Source organism: Hyla sarda, unplaced genomic scaffold, assembly GCF_029499605.1.
Source record: "Hyla sarda isolate aHylSar1 unplaced genomic scaffold, aHylSar1.hap1 scaffold_2962, whole genome shotgun sequence".
Taxonomy (NCBI): domain Eukaryota; kingdom Metazoa; phylum Chordata; class Amphibia; order Anura; family Hylidae; genus Hyla; species Hyla sarda.
This window is the reverse complement of record NW_026609676.1, coordinates 867-26,033: the sequence shown is the minus strand read 5'-3', so window position 1 is coordinate 26,033 and position 25,167 is coordinate 867. Positions and strand designations below refer to the sequence as shown.

At 46.1% G+C, this 25,167-nt stretch overlaps 11 non-coding genes across 11 annotated transcripts; all 11 read left to right on the top strand.

Moving 5' to 3' along the window:
• The first annotated feature begins 1,666 nt into the window (after nucleotides 1-1,666).
• Nucleotides 1,667-1,857, top strand: LOC130327326 (U2 spliceosomal RNA). Its single transcript, XR_008871738.1, has one exon. It is a non-coding gene; the product is annotated as a U2 spliceosomal RNA (small nuclear RNA).
• Nucleotides 1,858-3,942: 2,085 nt separating this feature from the next.
• LOC130327325 (U2 spliceosomal RNA) lies at nucleotides 3,943-4,133 on the top strand. The gene has a single exon (XR_008871737.1). It is a non-coding gene; the product is annotated as a U2 spliceosomal RNA (small nuclear RNA).
• Nucleotides 4,134-6,220: 2,087 nt separating this feature from the next.
• Nucleotides 6,221-6,411, top strand: LOC130327324 (U2 spliceosomal RNA). The gene has a single exon (XR_008871736.1). It is a non-coding gene; the product is annotated as a U2 spliceosomal RNA (small nuclear RNA).
• A 2,087-nt stretch (nucleotides 6,412-8,498) lies between these two features.
• On the top strand, nucleotides 8,499-8,689 carry LOC130327323 (U2 spliceosomal RNA). The gene has a single exon (XR_008871735.1). It is a non-coding gene; the product is annotated as a U2 spliceosomal RNA (small nuclear RNA).
• Nucleotides 8,690-10,777: 2,088 nt separating this feature from the next.
• On the top strand, nucleotides 10,778-10,968 carry LOC130327322 (U2 spliceosomal RNA). Its single transcript, XR_008871734.1, has one exon. It is a non-coding gene; the product is annotated as a U2 spliceosomal RNA (small nuclear RNA).
• Nucleotides 10,969-13,061: 2,093 nt separating this feature from the next.
• On the top strand, nucleotides 13,062-13,252 carry LOC130327321 (U2 spliceosomal RNA). Its single transcript, XR_008871733.1, has one exon. It is a non-coding gene; the product is annotated as a U2 spliceosomal RNA (small nuclear RNA).
• Nucleotides 13,253-15,326: 2,074 nt separating this feature from the next.
• On the top strand, nucleotides 15,327-15,517 carry LOC130327331 (U2 spliceosomal RNA). Its single transcript, XR_008871742.1, has one exon. It is a non-coding gene; the product is annotated as a U2 spliceosomal RNA (small nuclear RNA).
• A 2,086-nt stretch (nucleotides 15,518-17,603) lies between these two features.
• Nucleotides 17,604-17,794, top strand: LOC130327330 (U2 spliceosomal RNA). Its single transcript, XR_008871741.1, has one exon. It is a non-coding gene; the product is annotated as a U2 spliceosomal RNA (small nuclear RNA).
• A 2,086-nt stretch (nucleotides 17,795-19,880) lies between these two features.
• LOC130327328 (U2 spliceosomal RNA) lies at nucleotides 19,881-20,071 on the top strand. Its single transcript, XR_008871740.1, has one exon. It is a non-coding gene; the product is annotated as a U2 spliceosomal RNA (small nuclear RNA).
• Nucleotides 20,072-22,153: 2,082 nt separating this feature from the next.
• On the top strand, nucleotides 22,154-22,344 carry LOC130327327 (U2 spliceosomal RNA). The gene has a single exon (XR_008871739.1). It is a non-coding gene; the product is annotated as a U2 spliceosomal RNA (small nuclear RNA).
• Nucleotides 22,345-24,418: 2,074 nt separating this feature from the next.
• On the top strand, nucleotides 24,419-24,609 carry LOC130327320 (U2 spliceosomal RNA). Its single transcript, XR_008871732.1, has one exon. It is a non-coding gene; the product is annotated as a U2 spliceosomal RNA (small nuclear RNA).
• Nucleotides 24,610-25,167: the final 558 nt, after the last annotated feature.

Below are 25,167 nucleotides of genomic sequence, written 5' to 3'. Positions count from 1 at the left end.
TATGTCTTTTTTCGACCGTACTAACTATGTAACTATGTAACATAACATGGGGGGGGGTCTCCTGGCTGTTCACACAGGTGTGTCATTGCTGTACATTGACCATGCATTGCTTCTGTGGTATTGCAAAGGCAAAGACAAATGCTTCCAGCCATCCATTGCACTAATGGATTGGTCATCAGCTGGCTGTCTATGTCCCGCATCAATATAGACCAAAGTACAGAGGGTTAGGCTATGCTATTGTGCACCTACCTGATGCATCAGAAGGTGCGAGGCCCTTGCTAAATTCTGTGCACAGACTTTGAGATCTATACTTTAGACTGTATCTAAACCTGCTCCAACATGGACTGACATTCTGGCCTACTTTCAGCCGATGCGACTTGTCTGTCGCTGAACAGTCGCTTTTTATGTATTCAGCACCTATGTATAATGTTGTAAAAATGCTCTAGAAGCTAAAGTCGCAGAAATGTCACACATATTTGGCCTGCAACTTTCTGTGCGACAAATTCAGACAGGAAAAATCAGTATAAATCCTTAGAAAATTATCCCCCAGTGTCTCCATCTGCTGGCGGTATTGAATAAGCATTGCTGCACTGATGGGGTATGCATTAGACGAAAAAAAAGAAGAAAAAGAAGAATAATACGCCCAGAAAAGAGGCGAAAAGGAGAAAAACGTAAAAAAACGTGAAAAAAAAGTAAGAGGAAGAGAAGGGAAAAAAAGGTGGAAATGGGTTTAAAAGTGATTTCGGCGGAGAATATATATATATATATATATATATATATATATATATATATACGCGCACACACACACATATATATAAACGTATTCTCCGTTGAGATATTGCAGCCGCTGCTGTGTCCAGGCCCAGGAGCCTTAGCACTGTGCTGTGATGTCACTCAATACCACTGACATCACTAGGTGTAAACAACATCTCTCCTTTGCTGTGTATGTGACTATGGAGCTGTTTGGTGATGTCGTCTATTATGGCCTTCATAGAAGCAACAGGAGATTGTTGCATCCATCTAGAACCCTCAGAACTACAGTGCTATGATGTCACTCACTTCCACAGGCCTTGCAGAGTGTAAACAACAACAACCCAGCTTTGTTGTGTATGTAACCATAGGGATTTGTGATGTCACCTAGAACCTTCACAGCAGCGACAGCTTTATGAGGAGCATCAGCACTGCTCTGCCTGAGCAGAACCATCACCGCCATAGGTTGTCAAATAACCCGGATTTAACCCACACAGGTAAGTCCAATGGGGTGCAGGCATGTCCTCTATGCTTACAGCTTCCCGTGGGTGTTGGTTTGATACCGTTTGGGGACAGCCAAGGAGGCATCTGCAGGCAACAAAGGTAGGTGTGTGCTTGTGTGTGTGTTTCCTATGCAGATCCTAAGCCCAGTGTCACATGCAAGTAGGAGGAGTAAGAAGGGTTCCTGGCAAATCCGGGTTATGGATTGCATTTAAAAAGGCCCCGTGGGAGTGCAATGGGCCCCTGTCTTGCTGCTTAGCAATAATGGTATGGGTTTAGGTTCTGCTGTGTGTACTGGTGGTTGACTGCCCCCCAGCCCAGAGTGTGCATGGAAAATTGTCTGGCAGCCTCCCTGACAGCAAGCAGTGATAGTGCCCATGAAGGGGACCTTGTTGGGCCCGCCCCTTTCACGGTTATCGCTTCTCGGCCTTTTGGCTAAGATCAAGTGTAGTATCTGTTCTTATCAGTTTAATATCTGATACGTCCCCTATCTGGGGACCATATATTAAATGGATTTTTGAGAACGGGGGCCGATTTCGAAGCTTGCTTCCGTCGCCCTATGCATTGACCCGATATGGCAGTATCTTCGGGTACAGTGCACCACCCCCTTACAGGGTTAAAAAGAAAGATTCCTACTTTCATTGCTACCTGCTTGCTGGCTAGCCAGCTAGCCAGCCCTGTGGGCCTTGCTGCTGCAGCCAAAAAACAAAAGGTGGTGCTGCTGCTGCTGCTTCTGCTGCTTCTGCTTGTGTCTGGCCGCTGTTGGAGCGTCCAGGCACAGGACTTCTGCTGCTGCTGACTAAATGGCCTCCTTAATTGGATCATTTGAGTAGCCAGCACACCTGTGCAGGTAGGGCATGACATGATAGGCAGCTGCCTTGATAGCGGGTGGGTGCTGAATGTTCCTAATTGACAAAATAAGATTAATGCTTATGAAGAAATATAAAATCTCATCCCTTCCCCAATATCGCGCCACACCCCTACCCCTTAATTCCCTGGTTGAACTTGATGGACATATGTCTTTTTTCGACCGTACTAACTATGTAACTATGTAACATAACATGGGGGGGGGGGGGGGGGTCTCCTGGCTGTTCACACAGGTGTGTCATTGCTGTACATTGACCATGCATTGCTTCTGTGGTATTGCAAAGGCAAAGACAAATGCTTCCAGCCATCCATTGCACTAATGGATTGGTCATCAGCTGGCTGTCTATGTCCCGCATCAATATAGACCAAAGTACAGAGGGTTAGGCTATGCTATTGTGCACCTACCTGATGCATCAGAAGGTGCGAGGCCCTTGCTAAATTCTGTGCACAGACTTTGAGATCTATACTTTAGACTGTATCTAAACCTGCTCCAACATGGACTGACATTCTGGCCTACTTTCAGCCGATGCGACTTGTCTGTCGCTGAACAGTCGCTTTTTATGTATTCAGCACCTATGTATAATGTTGTAAAAATGCTCTAGAAGCTAAAGTCGCAGAAATGTCACACATATTTGGCCTGCAACTTTCTGTGCGACAAATTCAGACAGGAAAAATCAGTATAAATCCTTAGAAAATTATCCCCCAGTGTCTCCATCTGCTGGCGGTATTGAATAAGCATTGCTGCACTGATGGGGTATGCATTAGACGAAAAAAAAGAAGAAAAAGAAGAATAATACGCCCAGAAAAGAGGCGAAAAGGAGAAAAACGTAAAAAAACGTGAAAAAAAAGTAAGAGGAAGAGAAGGGAAAAAAAGGTGGAAATGGGTTTAAAAGTGATTTCGGCGGAGAATATATATATATATATATATATATATATATATATATATATATATACGCGCACACACACACATATATATAAACGTATTCTCCGTTGAGATATTGCAGCCGCTGCTGTGTCCAGGCCCAGGAGCCAGCACTGTGCTGTGATGTCACTCAATACCACTGACATCACTAGGTGTAAACAACATCTCTCCTTTGCTGTGTATGTGACTATGGAGCTGTTTGGTGATGTCGTCTATTATGGCCTTCATAGAAGCAACAGGAGATTGTTGCATCCATCTAGAACCCTCAGAACTACAGTGCTATGATGTCACTCACTTCCACAGGCCTTGCAGAGTGTAAACAACAACAACCCAGCTTTGTTGTGTATGTAACCATAGGGATTTGTGATGTCACCTAGAACCTTCACAGCAGCGACAGCTTTATGAGGAGCATCAGCACTGCTCTGCCTGAGCAGAACCATCACCGCCATAGGTTGTCAAATAACCCGGATTTAACCCACACAGGTAAGTCCAATGGGGTGCAGGCATGTCCTCTATGCTTACAGCTTCCCGTGGGTGTTGGTTTGATACCGTTTGGGGACAGCCAAGGAGGCATCTGCAGGCAACAAAGGTAGGTGTGTGCTTGTGTGTGTGTTTCCTATGCAGATCCTAAGCCCAGTGTCACATGCAAGTAGGAGGAGTAAGAAGGGTTCCTGGCAAATCCGGGTTATGGATTGCATTTAAAAAGGCCCCGTGGGAGTGCAATGGGCCCCTGTCTTGCTGCTTAGCAATAATGGTATGGGTTTAGGTTCTGCTGTGTGTACTGGTGGTTGACTGCCCCCCAGCCCAGAGTGTGCATGGAAAATTGTCTGGCAGCCTCCCTGACAGCAAGCAGTGATAGTGCCCATGAAGGGGACCTTGTTGGGCCCGCCCCTTTCACGGTTATCGCTTCTCGGCCTTTTGGCTAAGATCAAGTGTAGTATCTGTTCTTATCAGTTTAATATCTGATACGTCCCCTATCTGGGGACCATATATTAAATGGATTTTTGAGAACGGGGGCCGATTTCGAAGCTTGCTTCCGTCGCCCTATGCATTGACCCGATATGGCAGTATCTTCGGGTACAGTGCACCACCCCCTTACAGGGTTAAAAAGAAAGATTCCTACTTTCATTGCTACCTGCTTGCTGGCTAGCCAGCTAGCCAGCCCTGTGGGCCTTGCTGCTGCAGCCAAAAAACAAAAGGTGGTGCTGCTGCTGCTGCTTCTGCTGCTTCTGCTTGTGTCTGGCCGCTGTTGGAGCGTCCAGGCACAGGACTTCTGCTGCTGCTGACTAAATGGCCTCCTTAATTGGATCATTTGAGTAGCCAGCACACCTGTGCAGGTAGGGCATGACATGATAGGCAGCTGCCTTGATAGCGGGTGGGTGCTGAATGTTCCTAATTGACAAAATAAGATTAATGCTTATGAAGAAATATAAAATCTCATCCCTTCCCCAATATCGCGCCACACCCCTACCCCTTAATTCCCTGGTTGAACTTGATGGACATATGTCTTTTTTCGACCGTACTAACTATGTAACTATGTAACATAACATGGGGGGGGGGGGGGGGGTCTCCTGGCTGTTCACACAGGTGTGTCATTGCTGTACATTGACCATGCATTGCTTCTGTGGTATTGCAAAGGCAAAGACAAATGCTTCCAGCCATCCATTGCACTAATGGATTGGTCATCAGCTGGCTGTCTATGTCCCGCATCAATATAGACCAAAGTACAGAGGGTTAGGCTATGCTATTGTGCACCTACCTGATGCATCAGAAGGTGCGAGGCCCTTGCTAAATTCTGTGCACAGACTTTGAGATCTATACTTTAGACTGTATCTAAACCTGCTCCAACATGGACTGACATTCTGGCCTACTTTCAGCCGATGCGACTTGTCTGTCGCTGAACAGTCGCTTTTTATGTATTCAGCACCTATGTATAATGTTGTAAAAATGCTCTAGAAGCTAAAGTCGCAGAAATGTCACACATATTTGGCCTGCAACTTTCTGTGCGACAAATTCAGACAGGAAAAATCAGTATAAATCCTTAGAAAATTATCCCCCAGTGTCTCCATCTGCTGGCGGTATTGAATAAGCATTGCTGCACTGATGGGGTATGCATTAGACGAAAAAAAAGAAGAAAAAGAAGAATAATACGCCCAGAAAAGAGGCGAAAAGGAGAAAAACGTAAAAAAACGTGAAAAAAAAGTAAGAGGAAGAGAAGGGAAAAAAAGGTGGAAATGGGTTTAAAAGTGATTTCGGCGGAGAATATATATATATATATATATATATATATATATATATATATATATACGCGCACACACACACATATATATAAACGTATTCTCCGTTGAGATATTGCAGCCGCTGCTGTGTCCAGGCCCAGGAGCCTTAGCACTGTGCTGTGATGTCACTCAATACCACTGACATCACTAGGTGTAAACAACATCTCTCCTTTGCTGTGTATGTGACTATGGAGCTGTTTGGTGATGTCGTCTATTATGGCCTTCATAGAAGCAACAGGAGATTGTTGCATCCATCTAGAACCCTCAGAACTACAGTGCTATGATGTCACTCACTTCCACAGGCCTTGCAGAGTGTAAACAACAACAACCCAGCTTTGTTGTGTATGTAACCATAGGGATTTGTGATGTCACCTAGAACCTTCACAGCAGCGACAGCTTTATGAGGAGCATCAGCACTGCTCTGCCTGAGCAGAACCATCACCGCCATAGGTTGTCAAATAACCCGGATTTAACCCACACAGGTAAGTCCAATGGGGTGCAGGCATGTCCTCTATGCTTACAGCTTCCCGTGGGTGTTGGTTTGATACCGTTTGGGGACAGCCAAGGAGGCATCTGCAGGCAACAAAGGTAGGTGTGTGCTTGTGTGTGTGTTTCCTATGCAGATCCTAAGCCCAGTGTCACATGCAAGTAGGAGGAGTAAGAAGGGTTCCTGGCAAATCCGGGTTATGGATTGCATTTAAAAAGGCCCCGTGGGAGTGCAATGGGCCCCTGTCTTGCTGCTTAGCAATAATGGTATGGGTTTAGGTTCTGCTGTGTGTACTGGTGGTTGACTGCCCCCCAGCCCAGAGTGTGCATGGAAAATTGTCTGGCAGCCTCCCTGACAGCAAGCAGTGATAGTGCCCATGAAGGGGACCTTGTTGGGCCCGCCCCTTTCACGGTTATCGCTTCTCGGCCTTTTGGCTAAGATCAAGTGTAGTATCTGTTCTTATCAGTTTAATATCTGATACGTCCCCTATCTGGGGACCATATATTAAATGGATTTTTGAGAACGGGGGCCGATTTCGAAGCTTGCTTCCGTCGCCCTATGCATTGACCCGATATGGCAGTATCTTCGGGTACAGTGCACCACCCCCTTACAGGGTTAAAAAGAAAGATTCCTACTTTCATTGCTACCTGCTTGCTGGCTAGCCAGCTAGCCAGCCCTGTGGGCCTTGCTGCTGCAGCCAAAAAACAAAAGGTGGTGCTGCTGCTGCTGCTTCTGCTGCTTCTGCTTGTGTCTGGCCGCTGTTGGAGCGTCCAGGCACAGGACTTCTGCTGCTGCTGACTAAATGGCCTCCTTAATTGGATCATTTGAGTAGCCAGCACACCTGTGCAGGTAGGGCATGACATGATAGGCAGCTGCCTTGATAGCGGGTGGGTGCTGAATGTTCCTAATTGACAAAATAAGATTAATGCTTATGAAGAAATATAAAATCTCATCCCTTCCCCAATATCGCGCCACACCCCTACCCCTTAATTCCCTGGTTGAACTTGATGGACATATGTCTTTTTTCGACCGTACTAACTATGTAACTATGTAACATAACATGGGGGGGGGGGGGGGGGGTCTCCTGGCTGTTCACACAGGTGTGTCATTGCTGTACATTGACCATGCATTGCTTCTGTGGTATTGCAAAGGCAAAGACAAATGCTTCCAGCCATCCATTGCACTAATGGATTGGTCATCAGCTGGCTGTCTATGTCCCGCATCAATATAGACCAAAGTACAGAGGGTTAGGCTATGCTATTGTGCACCTACCTGATGCATCAGAAGGTGCGAGGCCCTTGCTAAATTCTGTGCACAGACTTTGAGATCTATACTTTAGACTGTATCTAAACCTGCTCCAACATGGACTGACATTCTGGCCTACTTTCAGCCGATGCGACTTGTCTGTCGCTGAACAGTCGCTTTTTATGTATTCAGCACCTATGTATAATGTTGTAAAAATGCTCTAGAAGCTAAAGTCGCAGAAATGTCACACATATTTGGCCTGCAACTTTCTGTGCGACAAATTCAGACAGGAAAAATCAGTATAAATCCTTAGAAAATTATCCCCCAGTGTCTCCATCTGCTGGCGGTATTGAATAAGCATTGCTGCACTGATGGGGTATGCATTAGACGAAAAAAAAGAAGAAAAAGAAGAATAATACGCCCAGAAAAGAGGCGAAAAGGAGAAAAACGTAAAAAAACGTGAAAAAAAAGTAAGAGGAAGAGAAGGGAAAAAAAGGTGGAAATGGGTTTAAAAGTGATTTCGGCGGAGAAATATATATATATATATATATATATATATATATATATATATATACGCGCACACACACACATATATATAAACGTATTCTCCGTTGAGATATTGCAGCCGCTGCTGTGTCCAGGCCCAGGAGCCTTAGCACTGTGCTGTGATGTCACTCAATACCACTGACATCACTAGGTGTAAACAACATCTCTCCTTTGCTGTGTATGTGACTATGGAGCTGTTTGGTGATGTCGTCTATTATGGCCTTCATAGAAGCAACAGGAGATTGTTGCATCCATCTAGAACCCTCAGAACTACAGTGCTATGATGTCACTCACTTCCACAGGCCTTGCAGAGTGTAAACAACAACAACCCAGCTTTGTTGTGTATGTAACCATAGGGATTTGTGATGTCACCTAGAACCTTCACAGCAGCGACAGCTTTATGAGGAGCATCAGCACTGCTCTGCCTGAGCAGAACCATCACCGCCATAGGTTGTCAAATAACCCGGATTTAACCCACACAGGTAAGTCCAATGGGGTGCAGGCATGTCCTCTATGCTTACAGCTTCCCGTGGGTGTTGGTTTGATACCGTTTGGGGACAGCCAAGGAGGCATCTGCAGGCAACAAAGGTAGGTGTGTGCTTGTGTGTGTGTTTCCTATGCAGATCCTAAGCCCAGTGTCACATGCAAGTAGGAGGAGTAAGAAGGGTTCCTGGCAAATCCGGGTTATGGATTGCATTTAAAAAGGCCCCGTGGGAGTGCAATGGGCCCCTGTCTTGCTGCTTAGCAATAATGGTATGGGTTTAGGTTCTGCTGTGTGTACTGGTGGTTGACTGCCCCCCAGCCCAGAGTGTGCATGGAAAATTGTCTGGCAGCCTCCCTGACAGCAAGCAGTGATAGTGCCCATGAAGGGGACCTTGTTGGGCCCGCCCCTTTCACGGTTATCGCTTCTCGGCCTTTTGGCTAAGATCAAGTGTAGTATCTGTTCTTATCAGTTTAATATCTGATACGTCCCCTATCTGGGGACCATATATTAAATGGATTTTTGAGAACGGGGGCCGATTTCGAAGCTTGCTTCCGTCGCCCTATGCATTGACCCGATATGGCAGTATCTTCGGGTACAGTGCACCACCCCCTTACAGGGTTAAAAAGAAAGATTCCTACTTTCATTGCTACCTGCTTGCTGGCTAGCCAGCTAGCCAGCCCTGTGGGCCTTGCTGCTGCAGCCAAAAAACAAAAGGTGGTGCTGCTGCTGCTGCTTCTGCTGCTTCTGCTTGTGTCTGGCCGCTGTTGGAGCGTCCAGGCACAGGACTTCTGCTGCTGCTGACTAAATGGCCTCCTTAATTGGATCATTTGAGTAGCCAGCACACCTGTGCAGGTAGGGCATGACATGATAGGCAGCTGCCTTGATAGCGGGTGGGTGCTGAATGTTCCTAATTGACAAAATAAGATTAATGCTTATGAAGAAATATAAAATCTCATCCCTTCCCCAATATCGCGCCACACCCCTACCCCTTAATTCCCTGGTTGAACTTGATGGACATATGTCTTTTTTCGACCGTACTAACTATGTAACTATGTAACATAACATGGGGGGGGGGGGGGGGGTCTCCTGGCTGTTCACACAGGTGTGTCATTGCTGTACATTGACCATGCATTGCTTCTGTGGTATTGCAAAGGCAAAGACAAATGCTTCCAGCCATCCATTGCACTAATGGATTGGTCATCAGCTGGCTGTCTATGTCCCGCATCAATATAGACCAAAGTACAGAGGGTTAGGCTATGCTATTGTGCACCTACCTGATGCATCAGAAGGTGCGAGGCCCTTGCTAAATTCTGTGCACAGACTTTGAGATCTATACTTTAGACTGTATCTAAACCTGCTCCAACATGGACTGACATTCTGGCCTACTTTCAGCCGATGTGACTTGTCTGTCGCTGAACAGTCGCTTTTTATGTATTCAGCACCTATGTATAATGTTGTAAAAATGCTCTAGAAGCTAAAGTCGCAGAAATGTCACACATATTTGGCCTGCAACTTTCTGTGCGACAAATTCAGACAGGAAAAATCAGTATAAATCCTTAGAAAATTATCCCCCAGTGTCTCCATCTGCTGGCGGTATTGAATAAGCATTGCTGCACTGATGGGGTATGCATTAGACGAAAAAAAAGAAGAAAAAGAAGAATAATACGCCCAGAAAAGAGGCGAAAAGGAGAAAAACGTAAAAAAACGTGAAAAAAAAGTAAGAGGAAGAGAAGGGAAAAAAAGGTGGAAATGGGTTTAAAAGTGATTTCGGCGGAGAAATATATATATATATATATATATATATATATATATATATATATATACGCGCACACACACACATATATATAAACGTATTCTCCGTTGAGATATTGCAGCCGCTGCTGTGTCCAGGCCCAGGAGCCTTAGCACTGTGCTGTGATGTCACTCAATACCACTGACATCACTAGGTGTAAACAACATCTCTCCTTTGCTGTGTATGTGACTATGGAGCTGTTTGGTGATGTCGTCTATTATGGCCTTCATAGAAGCAACAGGAGATTGTTGCATCCATCTAGAACCCTCAGAACTACAGTGCTATGATGTCACTCACTTCCACAGGCCTTGCAGAGTGTAAACAACAACAACCCAGCTTTGTTGTGTATGTAACCATAGGGATTTGTGATGTCACCTAGAACCTTCACAGCAGCGACAGCTTTATGAGGAGCATCAGCACTGCTCTGCCTGAGCAGAACCATCACCGCCATAGGTTGTCAAATAACCCGGATTTAACCCACACAGGTAAGTCCAATGGGGTGCAGGCATGTCCTCTATGCTTACAGCTTCCCGTGGGTGTTGGTTTGATACCGTTTGGGGACAGCCAAGGAGGCATCTGCAGGCAACAAAGGTAGGTGTGTGCTTGTGTGTGTGTTTCCTATGCAGATCCTAAGCCCAGTGTCACATGCAAGTAGGAGGAGTAAGAAGGGTTCCTGGCAAATCCGGGTTATGGATTGCATTTAAAAAGGCCCCGTGGGAGTGCAATGGGCCCCTGTCTTGCTGCTTAGCAATAATGGTATGGGTTTAGGTTCTGCTGTGTGTACTGGTGGTTGACTGCCCCCCAGCCCAGAGTGTGCATGGAAAATTGTCTGGCAGCCTCCCTGACAGCAAGCAGTGATAGTGCCCATGAAGGGGACCTTGTTGGGCCCGCCCCTTTCACGGTTATCGCTTCTCGGCCTTTTGGCTAAGATCAAGTGTAGTATCTGTTCTTATCAGTTTAATATCTGATACGTCCCCTATCTGGGGACCATATATTAAATGGATTTTTGAGAACGGGGGCCGATTTCGAAGCTTGCTTCCGTCGCCCTATGCATTGACCCGATATGGCAGTATCTTCGGGTACAGTGCACCACCCCCTTACAGGGTTAAAAAGAAAGATTCCTACTTTCATTGCTACCTGCTTGCTGGCTAGCCAGCTAGCCAGCCCTGTGGGCCTTGCTGCTGCAGCCAAAAAACAAAAGGTGGTGCTGCTGCTGCTGCTTCTGCTGCTTCTGCTTGTGTCTGGCCGCTGTTGGAGCGTCCAGGCACAGGACTTCTGCTGCTGCTGACTAAATGGCCTCCTTAATTGGATCATTTGAGTAGCCAGCACACCTGTGCAGGTAGGGCATGACATGATAGGCAGCTGCCTTGATAGCGGGTGGGTGCTGAATGTTCCTAATTGACAAAATAAGATTAATGCTTATGAAGAAATATAAAATCTCATCCCTTCCCCAATATCGCGCCACACCCCTACCCCTTAATTCCCTGGTTGAACTTGATGGACATATGTCTTTTTTCGACCGTACTAACTATGTAACTATGTAACATAACATGGGGGGGGGGGGGGGGGGTCTCCTGGCTGTTCACACAGGTGTGTCATTGCTGTACATTGACCATGCATTGCTTCTGTGGTATTGCAAAGGCAAAGACAAATGCTTCCAGCCATCCATTGCACTAATGGATTGGTCATCAGCTGGCTGTCTATGTCCCGCATCAATATAGACCAAAGTACAGAGGGTTAGGCTATGCTATTGTGCACCTACCTGATGCATCAGAAGGTGCGAGGCCCTTGCTAAATTCTGTGCACAGACTTTGAGATCTATACTTTAGACTGTATCTAAACCTGCTCCAACATGGACTGACATTCTGGCCTACTTTCAGCCGATGCGACTTGTCTGTCGCTGAACAGTCGCTTTTTATGTATTCAGCACCTATGTATAATGTTGTAAAAATGCTCTAGAAGCTAAAGTCGCAGAAATGTCACACATATTTGGCCTGCAACTTTCTGTGCGACAAATTCAGACAGGAAAAATCAGTATAAATCCTTAGAAAATTATCCCCCAGTGTCTCCATCTGCTGGCGGTATTGAATAAGCATTGCTGCACTGATGGGGTATGCATTAGACGAAAAAAAAGAAGAAAAAGAAGAATAATACGCCCAGAAAAGAGGCGAAAAGGAGAAAAACGTAAAAAAACGTGAAAAAAAAGTAAGAGGAAGAGAAGGGAAAAAAAGGTGGAAATGGGTTTAAAAGTGATTTCGGCGGAGAAATATATATATATATATATATATATATATATATATATATATATATATACGCGCACACACACACATATATATATAAACGTATTCTCCGTTGAGATATTGCAGCCGCTGCTGTGTCCAGGCCCAGGAGCCTTAGCACTGTGCTGTGATGTCACTCAATACCACTGACATCACTAGGTGTAAACAACATCTCTCCTTTGCTGTGTATGTGACTATGGAGCTGTTTGGTGATGTCGTCTATTATGGCCTTCATAGAAGCAACAGGAGATTGTTGCATCCATCTAGAACCCTCAGAACTACAGTGCTATGATGTCACTCACTTCCACAGGCCTTGCAGAGTGTAAACAACAACAACCCAGCTTTGTTGTGTATGTAACCATAGGGATTTGTGATGTCACCTAGAACCTTCACAGCAGCGACAGCTTTATGAGGAGCATCAGCACTGCTCTGCCTGAGCAGAACCATCACCGCCATAGGTTGTCAAATAACCCGGATTTAACCCACACAGGTAAGTCCAATGGGGTGCAGGCATGTCCTCTATGCTTACAGCTTCCCGTGGGTGTTGGTTTGATACCGTTTGGGGACAGCCAAGGAGGCATCTGCAGGCAACAAAGGTAGGTGTGTGCTTGTGTGTGTGTTTCCTATGCAGATCCTAAGCCCAGTGTCACATGCAAGTAGGAGGAGTAAGAAGGGTTCCTGGCAAATCCGGGTTATGGATTGCATTTAAAAAGGCCCCGTGGGAGTGCAATGGGCCCCTGTCTTGCTGCTTAGCAATAATGGTATGGGTTTAGGTTCTGCTGTGTGTACTGGTGGTTGACTGCCCCCCAGCCCAGAGTGTGCATGGAAAATTGTCTGGCAGCCTCCCTGACAGCAAGCAGTGATAGTGCCCATGAAGGGGACCTTGTTGGGCCCGCCCCTTTCACGGTTATCGCTTCTCGGCCTTTTGGCTAAGATCAAGTGTAGTATCTGTTCTTATCAGTTTAATATCTGATACGTCCCCTATCTGGGGACCATATATTAAATGGATTTTTGAGAACGGGGGCCGATTTCGAAGCTTGCTTCCGTCGCCCTATGCATTGACCCGATATGGCAGTATCTTCGGGTACAGTGCACCACCCCCTTACAGGGTTAAAAAGAAAGATTCCTACTTTCATTGCTACCTGCTTGCTGGCTAGCCAGCTAGCCAGCCCTGTGGGCCTTGCTGCTGCAGCCAAAAAACAAAAGGTGGTGCTGCTGCTGCTGCTTCTGCTGCTTCTGCTTGTGTCTGGCCGCTGTTGGAGCGTCCAGGCACAGGACTTCTGCTGCTGCTGACTAAATGGCCTCCTTAATTGGATCATTTGAGTAGCCAGCACACCTGTGCAGGTAGGGCATGACATGATAGGCAGCTGCCTTGATAGCGGGTGGGTGCTGAATGTTCCTAATTGACAAAATAAGATTAATGCTTATGAAGAAATATAAAATCTCATCCCTTCCCCAATATCGCGCCACACCCCTACCCCTTAATTCCCTGGTTGAACTTGATGGACATATGTCTTTTTTCGACCGTACTAACTATGTAACTATGTAACATAACATGGGGGGGGGGGGGGGGGTCTCCTGGCTGTTCACACAGGTGTGTCATTGCTGTACATTGACCATGCATTGCTTCTGTGGTATTGCAAAGGCAAAGACAAATGCTTCCAGCCATCCATTGCACTAATGGATTGGTCATCAGCTGGCTGTCTATGTCCCGCATCAATATAGACCAAAGTACAGAGGGTTAGGCTATGCTATTGTGCACCTACCTGATGCATCAGAAGGTGCGAGGCCCTTGCTAAATTCTGTGCACAGACTTTGAGATCTATACTTTAGACTGTATCTAAACCTGCTCCAACATGGACTGACATTCTGGCCTACTTTCAGCCGATGCGACTTGTCTGTCGCTGAACAGTCGCTTTTTATGTATTCAGCACCTATGTATAATGTTGTAAAAATGCTCTAGAAGCTAAAGTCGCAGAAATGTCACACATATTTGGCCTGCAACTTTCTGTGCGACAAATTCAGACAGGAAAAATCAGTATAAATCCTTAGAAAATTATCCCCCAGTGTCTCCATCTGCTGGCGGTATTGAATAAGCATTGCTGCACTGATGGGGTATGCATTAGACGAAAAAAAAGAAGAAAAAGAAGAATAATACGCCCAGAAAAGAGGCGAAAAGGAGAAAAACGTAAAAAAACGTGAAAAAAAAGTAAGAGGAAGAGAAGGGAAAAAAAGGTGGAAATGGGTTTAAAAGTGATTTCGGCGGAGAAATATATATATATATATATATATATATATATACGCGCACACACACACATATATATAAACGTATTCTCCGTTGAGATATTGCAGCCGCTGCTGTGTCCAGGCCCAGGAGCCTTAGCACTGTGCTGTGATGTCACTCAATACCACTGACATCACTAGGTGTAAACAACATCTCTCCTTTGCTGTGTATGTGACTATGGAGCTGTTTGGTGATGTCGTCTATTATGGCCTTCATAGAAGCAACAGGAGATTGTTGCATCCATCTAGAACCCTCAGAACTACAGTGCTATGATGTCACTCACTTCCACAGGCCTTGCAGAGTGTAAACAACAACAACCCAGCTTTGTTGTGTATGTAACCATAGGGATTTGTGATGTCACCTAGAACCTTCACAGCAGCGACAGCTTTATGAGGAGCATCAGCACTGCTCTGCCTGAGCAGAACCATCACCGCCATAGGTTGTCAAATAACCCGGATTTAACCCACACAGGTAAGTCCAATGGGGTGCAGGCATGTCCTCTATGCTTACAGCTTCCCGTGGGTGTTGGTTTGATACCGTTTGGGGACAGCCAAGGAGGCATCTGCAGGCAACAAAGGTAGGTGTGTGCTTGTGTGTGTGTTTCCTATGCAGATCCTAAGCCCAGTGTCACATGCAAGTAGGAGGAGTAAGAAGGGTTCCTGGCAAATCTGGGTTATGGATTGCATTTAAAAAGGCCCCGTGGGAGTGCAATGGGCCCCTGTCTTGCTGCTTAGCAATAATGGTATGGGTTTAGGTTCTGCTGTGTGTACTGGTGGTTGACTGCCCCCCAGCCCAGAGTGTGCATGGAAAATTGTCTGGCAGCCTCCCTGACAGCAAGCAGTGATAGTGCCCATGAAGGGGACCTTGTTGGGCCCGCCCCTTTCACGGTTATCGCTTCTCGGCCTTTTGGCTAAGATCAAGTGTAGTATCTGTTCTTATCAGTTTAATATCTGATACGTCCCCTATCTGGGGACCATATATTAAATGGATTTTTGAGAACGGGGGCCGATTTCGAAGCTTGCTTCCGTCGCCCTATGCATTGACCCGATATGGCAGTATCTTCGGGTACAGTGCACCACCCCCTTACAGGGTTAAAAAGAAAGATTCCTACTTTCATTGCTACCTGCTTGCTGGCTAGCCAGCTAGCCAGCCCTGTGGGCCTTGCTGCTGCAGCCAAAAAACAAAAGGTGGTGCTGCTGCTGCTGCTTCTGCTGCTTCTGCTTGTGTCTGGCCGCTGTTGGAGCGTCCAGGCACAGGACTTCTGCTGCTGCTGACTAAATGGCCTCCTTAATTGGATCATTTGAGTAGCCAGCACACCTGTGCAGGTAGGGCATGACATGATAGGCAGCTGCCTTGATAGCGGGTGGGTGCTGAATGTTCCTAATTGACAAAATAAGATTAATGCTTATGAAGAAATATAAAATCTCATCCCTTCCCCAATATCGCGCCACACCCCTACCCCTTAATTCCCTGGTTGAACTTGATGGACATATGTCTTTTTTCGACCGTACTAACTATGTAACTATGTAACATAACATGGGGGGGGGGGGTCTCCTGGCTGTTCACACAGGTGTGTCATTGCTGTACATTGACCATGCATTGCTTCTGTGGTATTGCAAAGGCAAAGACAAATGCTTCCAGCCATCCATTGCACTAATGGATTGGTCATCAGCTGGCTGTCTATGTCCCGCATCAATATAGACCAAAGTACAGAGGGTTAGGCTATGCTATTGTGCACCTACCTGATGCATCAGAAGGTGCGAGGCCCTTGCTAAATTCTGTGCACAGACTTTGAGATCTATACTTTAGACTGTATCTAAACCTGCTCCAACATGGACTGACATTCTGGCCTACTTTGAGCCGATGCGACTTGTCTGTCGCTGAACAGTCGCTTTTTATGTATTCAGCACCTATGTATAATGTTGTAAAAATGCTCTAGAAGCTAAAGTCGCAGAAATGTCACACATATTTGGCCTGCAACTTTCTGTGCGACAAATTCAGACAGGAAAAATCAGTATAAATCCTTAGAAAATTATCCCCCAGTGTCTCCATCTGCTGGCGGTATTGAATAAGCATTGCTGCACTGATGGGGTATGCATTAGACGAAAAAAAAGAAGAAAAAGAAGAATAATACGCCCAGAAAAGAGGCGAAAAGGAGAAAAACGTAAAAAAACGTGAAAAAAAAGTAAGAGGAAGAGAAGGGAAAAAAAGGTGGAAATGGGTTTAAAAGTGATTTCGGCGGAGAATATATATATATATATATATATATATATATATATATATATATATATATACGCGCACACACACACATATATATAAACGTATTCTCCGTTGAGATATTGCAGCCGCTGCTGTGTCCAGGCCCAGGAGCCTTAGCACTGTGCTGTGATGTCACTCAATACCACTGACATCACTAGGTGTAAACAACATCTCTCCTTTGCTGTGTATGTGACTATGGAGCTGTTTGGTGATGTCGTCTATTATGGCCTTCATAGAAGCAACAGGAGATTGTTGCATCCATCTAGAACCCTCAGAACTACAGTGCTATGATGTCACTCACTTCCACAGGCCTTGCAGAGTGTAAACAACAACAACCCAGCTTTGTTGTGTATGTAACCATAGGGATTTGTGATGTCACCTAGAACCTTCACAGCAGCGACAGCTTTATGAGGAGCATCAGCACTGCTCTGCCTGAGCAGAACCATCACCGCCATAGGTTGTCAAATAACCCGGATTTAACCCACACAGGTAAGTCCAATGGGGTGCAGGCATGTCCTCTATGCTTACAGCTTCCCGTGGGTGTTGGTTTGATACCGTTTGGGGACAGCCAAGGAGGCATCTGCAGGCAACAAAGGTAGGTGTGTGCTTGTGTGTGTGTTTCCTATGCAGATCCTAAGCCCAGTGTCACATGCAAGTAGGAGGAGTAAGAAGGGTTCCTGGCAAATCCGGGTTATGGATTGCATTTAAAAAGGCCCCGTGGGAGTGCAATGGGCCCCTGTCTTGCTGCTTAGCAATAATGGTATGGGTTTAGGTTCTGCTGTGTGTACTGGTGGTTGACTGCCCCCCAGCCCAGAGTGTGCATGGAAAATTGTCTGGCAGCCTCCCTGACAGCAAGCAGTGATAGTGCCCATGAAGGGGACCTTGTTGGGCCCGCCCCTTTCACGGTTATCGCTTCTCGGCCTTTTGGCTAAGATCAAGTGTAGTATCTGTTCTTATCAGTTTAATATCTGATACGTCCCCTATCTGGGGACCATATATTAAATGGATTTTTGAGAACGGGGGCCGATTTCGAAGCTTGCTTCCGTCGCCCTATGCATTGACCCGATATGGCAGTATCTTCGGGTACAGTGCACCACCCCCTTACAGGGTTAAAAAGAAAGATTCCTACTTTCATTGCTACCTGCTTGCTGGCTAGCCAGCTAGCCAGCCCTGTGGGCCTTGCTGCTGCAGCCAAAAAACAAAAGGTGGTGGTGCTGCTGCTGCTGCTTCTGCTGCTTCTGCTTGTGTCTGGCCGCTGTTGGAGCGTCCAGGCACAGGACTTCTGCTGCTGCTGACTAAATGGCCTCCTTAATTGGATCATTTGAGTAGCCAGCACACCTGTGCAGGTAGGGCATGACATGATAGGCAGCTGCCTTGATAGCGGGTGGGTGCTGAATGTTCCTAATTGACAAAATAAGATTAATGCTTATGAAGAAATATAAAATCTCATCCCTTCCCCAATATCGCGCCACACCCCTACCCCTTAATTCCCTGGTTGAACTTGATGGACATATGTCTTTTTTCGACCGTACTAACTATGTAACTATGTAACATAACATGGGGGGGGGGGGGGGGTCTCCTGGCTGTTCACACAGGTGTGTCATTGCTGTACATTGACCATGCATTGCTTCTGTGGTATTGCAAAGGCAAAGACAAATGCTTCCAGCCATCCATTGCACTAATGGATTGGTCATCAGCTGGCTGTCTATGTCCCGCATCAATATAGACCAAAGTACAGAGGGTTAGGCTATGCTATTGTGCACCTACCTGATGCATCAGAAGGTGCGAGGCCCTTGCTAAATTCTGTGCACAGACTTTGAGATCTATACTTTAGACTGTATCTAAACCTGCTCCAACATGGACTGACATTCTGGCCTACTTTCAGCCGATGCGACTTGTCTGTCGCTGAACAGTCGCTTTTTATGTATTCAGCACCTATGTATAATGTTGTAAAAATGCTCTAGAAGCTAAAGTCGCAGAAATGTCACACATATTTGGCCTGCAACTTTCTGTGCGACAAATTCAGACAGGAAAAATCAGTATAAATCCTTAGAAAATTATCCCCCAGTGTCTCCATCTGCTGGCGGTATTGAATAAGCATTGCTGCACTGATGGGGTATGCATTAGACGAAAAAAAAGAAGAAAAAGAAGAATAATACGCCCAGAAAAGAGGCGAAAAGGAGAAAAACGTAAAAAAACGTGAAAAAAAAGTAAGAGGAAGAGAAGGGAAAAAAAGGTGGAAATGGGTTTAAAAGTGATTTCGGCGGAGAAATATATATATATATATATATATATATATATATATATATATACGCGCACACACACACATATATATAAACGTATTCTCCGTTGAGATATTGCAGCCGCTGCTGTGTCCAGGCCCAGGAGCCTTAGCACTGTGCTGTGATGTCACTCAATACCACTGACATCACTAGGTGTAAACAACATCTCTCCTTTGCTGTGTATGTGACTATGGAGCTGTTTGGTGATGTCGTCTATTATGGCCTTCATAGAAGCAACAGGAGATTGTTGCATCCATCTAGAACCCTCAGAACTACAGTGCTATGATGTCACTCACTTCCACAGGCCTTGCAGAGTGTAAACAACAACAACCCAGCTTTGTTGTGTATGTAACCATAGGGATTTGTGATGTCACCTAGAACCTTCACAGCAGCGACAGCTTTATGAGGAGCATCAGCACTGCTCTGCCTGAGCAGAACCATCACCGCCATAGGTTGTCAAATAACCCGGATTTAACCCACACAGGTAAGTCCAATGGGGTGCAGGCATGTCCTCTATGCTTACAGCTTCCCGTGGGTGTTGGTTTGATACCGTTTGGGGACAGCCAAGGAGGCATCTGCAGGCAACAAAGGTAGGTGTGTGCTTGTGTGTGTGTTTCCTATGCAGATCCTAAGCCCAGTGTCACATGCAAGTAGGAGGAGTAAGAAGGGTTCCTGGCAAATCCGGGTTATGGATTGCATTTAAAAAGGCCCCGTGGGAGTGCAATGGGCCCCTGTCTTGCTGCTTAGCAATAATGGTATGGGTTTAGGTTCTGCTGTGTGTACTGGTGGTTGACTGCCCCCCAGCCCAGAGTGTGCATGGAAAATTGTCTGGCAGCCTCCCTGACAGCAAGCAGTGATAGTGCCCATGAAGGGGACCTTGTTGGGCCCGCCCCTTTCACGGTTATCGCTTCTCGGCCTTTTGGCTAAGATCAAGTGTAGTATCTGTTCTTATCAGTTTAATATCTGATACGTCCCCTATCTGGGGACCATATATTAAATGGATTTTTGAGAACGGGGGCCGATTTCGAAGCTTGCTTCCGTCGCCCTATGCATTGACCCGATATGGCAGTATCTTCGGGTACAGTGCACCACCCCCTTACAGGGTTAAAAAGAAAGATTCCTACTTTCATTGCTACCTGCTTGCTGGCTAGCCAGCTAGCCAGCCCTGTGGGCCTTGCTGCTGCAGCCAAAAAACAAAAGGTGGTGCTGCTGCTGCTGCTTCTGCTGCTTCTGCTTGTGTCTGGCCGCTGTTGGAGCGTCCAGGCACAGGACTTCTGCTGCTGCTGACTAAATGGCCTCCTTAATTGGATCATTTGAGTAGCCAGCACACCTGTGCAGGTAGGGCATGACATGATAGGCAGCTGCCTTGATAGCGGGTGGGTGCTGAATGTTCCTAATTGACAAAATAAGATTAATGCTTATGAAGAAATATAAAATCTCATCCCTTCCCCAATATCGCGCCACACCCCTACCCCTTAATTCCCTGGTTGAACTTGATGGACATATGTCTTTTTTCGACCGTACTAACTATGTAACTATGTAACATAACATGGGGGGGGGGGGGGGGGGGGGTCTCCTGGCTGTTCACACAGGTGTGTCATTGCTGTACATTGACCATGCATTGCTTCTGTGGTATTGCAAAGGCAAAGACAAATGCTTCCAGCCATCCATTGCACTAATGGATTGGTCATCAGCTGGCTGTCTATGTCCCGCATCAATATAGACCAAAGTACAGAGGGTTAGGCTATGCTATTGTGCACCTACCTGATGCATCAGAAGGTGCGAGGCCCTTGCTAAATTCTGTGCACAGACTTTGAGATCTATACTTTAGACTGTATCTAAACCTGCTCCAACATGGACTGACATTCTGGCCTACTTTCAGCCGATGCGACTTGTCTGTCGCTGAACAGTCGCTTTTTATGTATTCAGCACCTATGTATAATGTTGTAAAAATGCTCTAGAAGCTAAAGTCGCAGAAATGTCACACATATTTGGCCTGCAACTTTCTGTGCGACAAATTCAGACAGGAAAAATCAGTATAAATCCTTAGAAAATTATCCCCCAGTGTCTCCATCTGCTGGCGGTATTGAATAAGCATTGCTGCACTGATGGGGTATGCATTAGACGAAAAAAAAGAAGAAAAAGAAGAATAATACGCCCAGAAAAGAGGCGAAAAGGAGAAAAACGTAAAAAAACGTGAAAAAAAAGTAAGAGGAAGAGAAGGGAAAAAAAGGTGGAAATGGGTTTAAAAGTGATTTCGGCGGAGAAATATATATATATATATATATATATATATATATATACGCGCACACACACACATATATATAAACGTATTCTCCGTTGAGATATTGCAGCCGCTGCTGTGTCCAGGCCCAGGAGCCTTAGCACTGTGCTGTGATGTCACTCAATACCACTGACATCACTAGGTGTAAACAACATCTCTCCTTTGCTGTGTATGTGACTATGGAGCTGTTTGGTGATGTCGTCTATTATGGCCTTCATAGAAGCAACAGGAGATTGTTGCATCCATCTTGAACCCTCAGAACTACAGTGCTATGATGTCACTCACTTCCACAGGCCTTGCAGAGTGTAAACAACAACAACCCAGCTTTGTTGTGTATGTAACCATAGGGATTTGTGATGTCACCTAGAACCTTCACAGCAGCGACAGCTTTATGAGGAGCATCAGCACTGCTCTGCCTGAGCAGAACCATCACCGCCATAGGTTGTCAAATAACCCGGATTTAACCCACACAGGTAAGTCCAATGGGGTGCAGGCATGTCCTCTATGCTTACAGCTTCCCGTGGGTGTTGGTTTGATACCGTTTGGGGACAGCCAAGGAGGCATCTGCAGGCAACAAAGGTAGGTGTGTGCTTGTGTGTGTGTTTCCTATGCAGATCCTAAGCCCAGTGTCACATGCAAGTAGGAGGAGTAAGAAGGGTTCCTGGCAAATCCGGGTTATGGATTGCATTTAAAAAGGCCCCGTGGGAGTGCAATGGGCCCCTGTCTTGCTGCTTAGCAATAATGGTATGGGTTTAGGTTCTGCTGTGTGTACTGGTGGTTGACTGCCCCCCAGCCCAGAGTGTGCATGGAAAATTGTCTGGCAGCCTCCCTGACAGCAAGCAGTGATAGTGCCCATGAAGGGGACCTTGTTGGGCCCGCCCCTTTCACGGTTATCGCTTCTCGGCCTTTTGGCTAAGATCAAGTGTAGTATCTGTTCTTATCAGTTTAATATCTGATACGTCCCCTATCTGGGGACCATATATTAAATGGATTTTTGAGAACGGGGGCCGATTTCGAAGCTTGCTTCCGTCGCCCTATGCATTGACCCGATATGGCAGTATCTTCGGGTACAGTGCACCACCCCCTTACAGGGTTAAAAAGAAAGATTCCTACTTTCATTGCTACCTGCTTGCTGGCTAGCCAGCTAGCCAGCCCTGTGGGCCTTGCTGCTGCAGCCAAAAAACAAAAGGTGGTGCTGCTGCTGCTGCTTCTTCTGCTTGTGTCTGGCCGCTGTTGGAGCGTCCAGGCACAGGACTTCTGCTGCTGCTGACTAAATGGCCTCCTTAATTGGATCATTTGAGTAGCCAGCACACCTGTGCAGGTAGGGCATGACATGATAGGCAGCTGCCTTGATAGCGGGTGGGTGCTGAATGTTCCTAATTGACAAAATAAGATTAATGCTTATGAAGAAATATAAAATCTCATCCCTTCCCCAATATCGCGCCACACCCCTACCCCTTAATTCCCTGGTTGAACTTGATGGACATATGTCTTTTTTCGACCGTACTAACTATGTAACTATGTAACATAACATGGGGGGGGGGGGGGGGGTCTCCTGGCTGTTCACACAGGTGTGTCATTGCTGTACATTGACCATGCATTGCTTCTGTGGTATTGCAAAGGCAAAGACAAATGCTTCCAGCCATCCATTGCACTAATGGATTGGTCATCAGCTGGCTGTCTATGTCCCGCATCAATATAGACCAAAGTACAGAGGGTTAGGCTATGCTATTGTGCACCTACCTGATGCATCAGAAGGTGCGAGGCCCTTGCTAAATTCTGTGCACAGACTTTGAGATCTATACTTTAGACTGTATCTAAACCTGCTCCAACATGGACTGACATTCTGGCCTACTTTCAGCCGATGCGACTTGTCTGTCGCTGAACAGTCGCTTTTTATGTATTCAGCACCTATGTATAATGTTGTAAAAATGCTCTAGAAGCTAAAGTCGCAGAAATGTCACACATATTTGGCCTGCAACTTTCTGTGCGACAAATTCAGACAGGAAAAATCAGTATAAATCCTTAGAAAATTATCCCCCAGTGTCTCCATCTGCTGGCGGTATTGAATAAGCATTGCTGCACTGATGGGGTATGCATTAGACGAAAAAAAAGAAGAAAAAGAAGAATAATACGCCCAGAAAAGAGGCGAAAAGGAGAAAAACGTAAAAAAACGTGAAAAAAAAGTAAGAGGAAGAGAAGGGAAAAAAAGGTGGAAATGGGTTTAAAAGTGATTTCGGCGGAGAAATATATATATATATATATATATATATATATATATATACGCGCACACACACACATATATATAAACGTATTCTCCGTTGAGATATTGCAGCCGCTGCTGTGTCCAGGCCCAGGAGCCTTAGCACTGTGCTGTGATGTCACTCAATACCACTGACATCACTAGGTGTAAACAACATCTCTCCTTTGCTGTGTATGTGACTATGGAGCTGTTTGGTGATGTCGTCTATTATGGCCTTCATAGAAGCAACAGGAGATTGTTGCATCCATCTAGAACCCTCAGAACTACAGTGCTATGATGTCACTCACTTCCACAGGCCTTGCAGAGTGTAAACAACAACAACCCAGCTTTGTTGTGTACGTAACCATAGGGATTTGTGATGTCACCTAGAACCTTCACAGCAGCGACAGCTTTATGAGGAGCATCAGCACTGCTCTGCCTGAGCAGAACCATCACCGCCATAGGTTGTCAAATAACCCGGATTTAACCCACACAGGTAAGTCCAATGGGGTGCAGGCATGTCCTCTATGCTTACAGCTTCCCGTGGGTGTTGGTTTGATACCGTTTGGGGACAGCCAAGGAGGCATCTGCAGGCAACAAAGGTAGGTGTGTGCTTGTGTGTGTGTTTCCTATGCAGATCCTAAGCCCAGTGTCACATGCAAGTAGGAGGAGTAAGAAGGGTTCCTGGCAAATCCGGGTTATGGATTGCATTTAAAAAGGCCCCGTGGGAGTGCAATGGGCCCCTGTCTTGCTGCTTAGCAATAATGGTATGGGTTTAGGTTCTGCTGTGTGTACTGGTGGTTGACTGCCCCCCAGCCCAGAGTGTGCATGGAAAATTGTCTGGCAGCCTCCCTGACAGCAAGCAGTGATAGTGCCCATGAAGGGGACCTTGTTGGGCCCGCCCCTTTCACGGTTATCGCTTCTCGGCCTTTTGGCTAAGATCAAGTGTAGTATCTGTTCTTATCAGTTTAATATCTGATACGTCCCCTATCTGGGGACCATATATTAAATGGATTTTTGAGAACGGGGGCCGATTTCGAAGCTTGCTTCCGTCGCCCTATGCATTGACCCGATATGGCAGTATCTTCGGGTACAGTGCACCACCCCCTTACAGGGTTAAAAAGAAAGATTCCTACTTTCATTGCTACCTGCTTGCTGGCTAGCCAGCTAGCCAGCCCTGTGGGCCTTGCTGCTGCAGCCAAAAAACAAAAGGTGGTGGTGCTGCTGCTGCTGCTTCTGCTGCTTCTGCTTGTGTCTGGCCGCTGTTGGAGCGTCCAGGCACAGGACTTCTGCTGCTGCTGACTAAATGGCCTCCTTAATTGGATCATTTGAGTAGCCAGCACACCTGTGCAGGTAGGGCATGACATGATAGGCAGCTGCCTTGATAGCGGGTGGGTGCTGAATGTTCCTAATTGACAAAATAAGATTAATGCTTATGAAGAAATATAAAATCTCATCCCTTCCCCAATATCGCGCCACACCCCTACCCCTTAATTCCCTGGTTGAACTTGATGGACATATGTCTTTTTTCGACCGTACTAACTATGTAACTATGTAACATAACATGGGGGGGGGGGGGGGGGGTCTCCTGGCTGTTCACACAGGTGTGTCATTGCTGTACATTGACCATGCATTGCTTCTGTGGTATTGCAAAGGCAAAGACA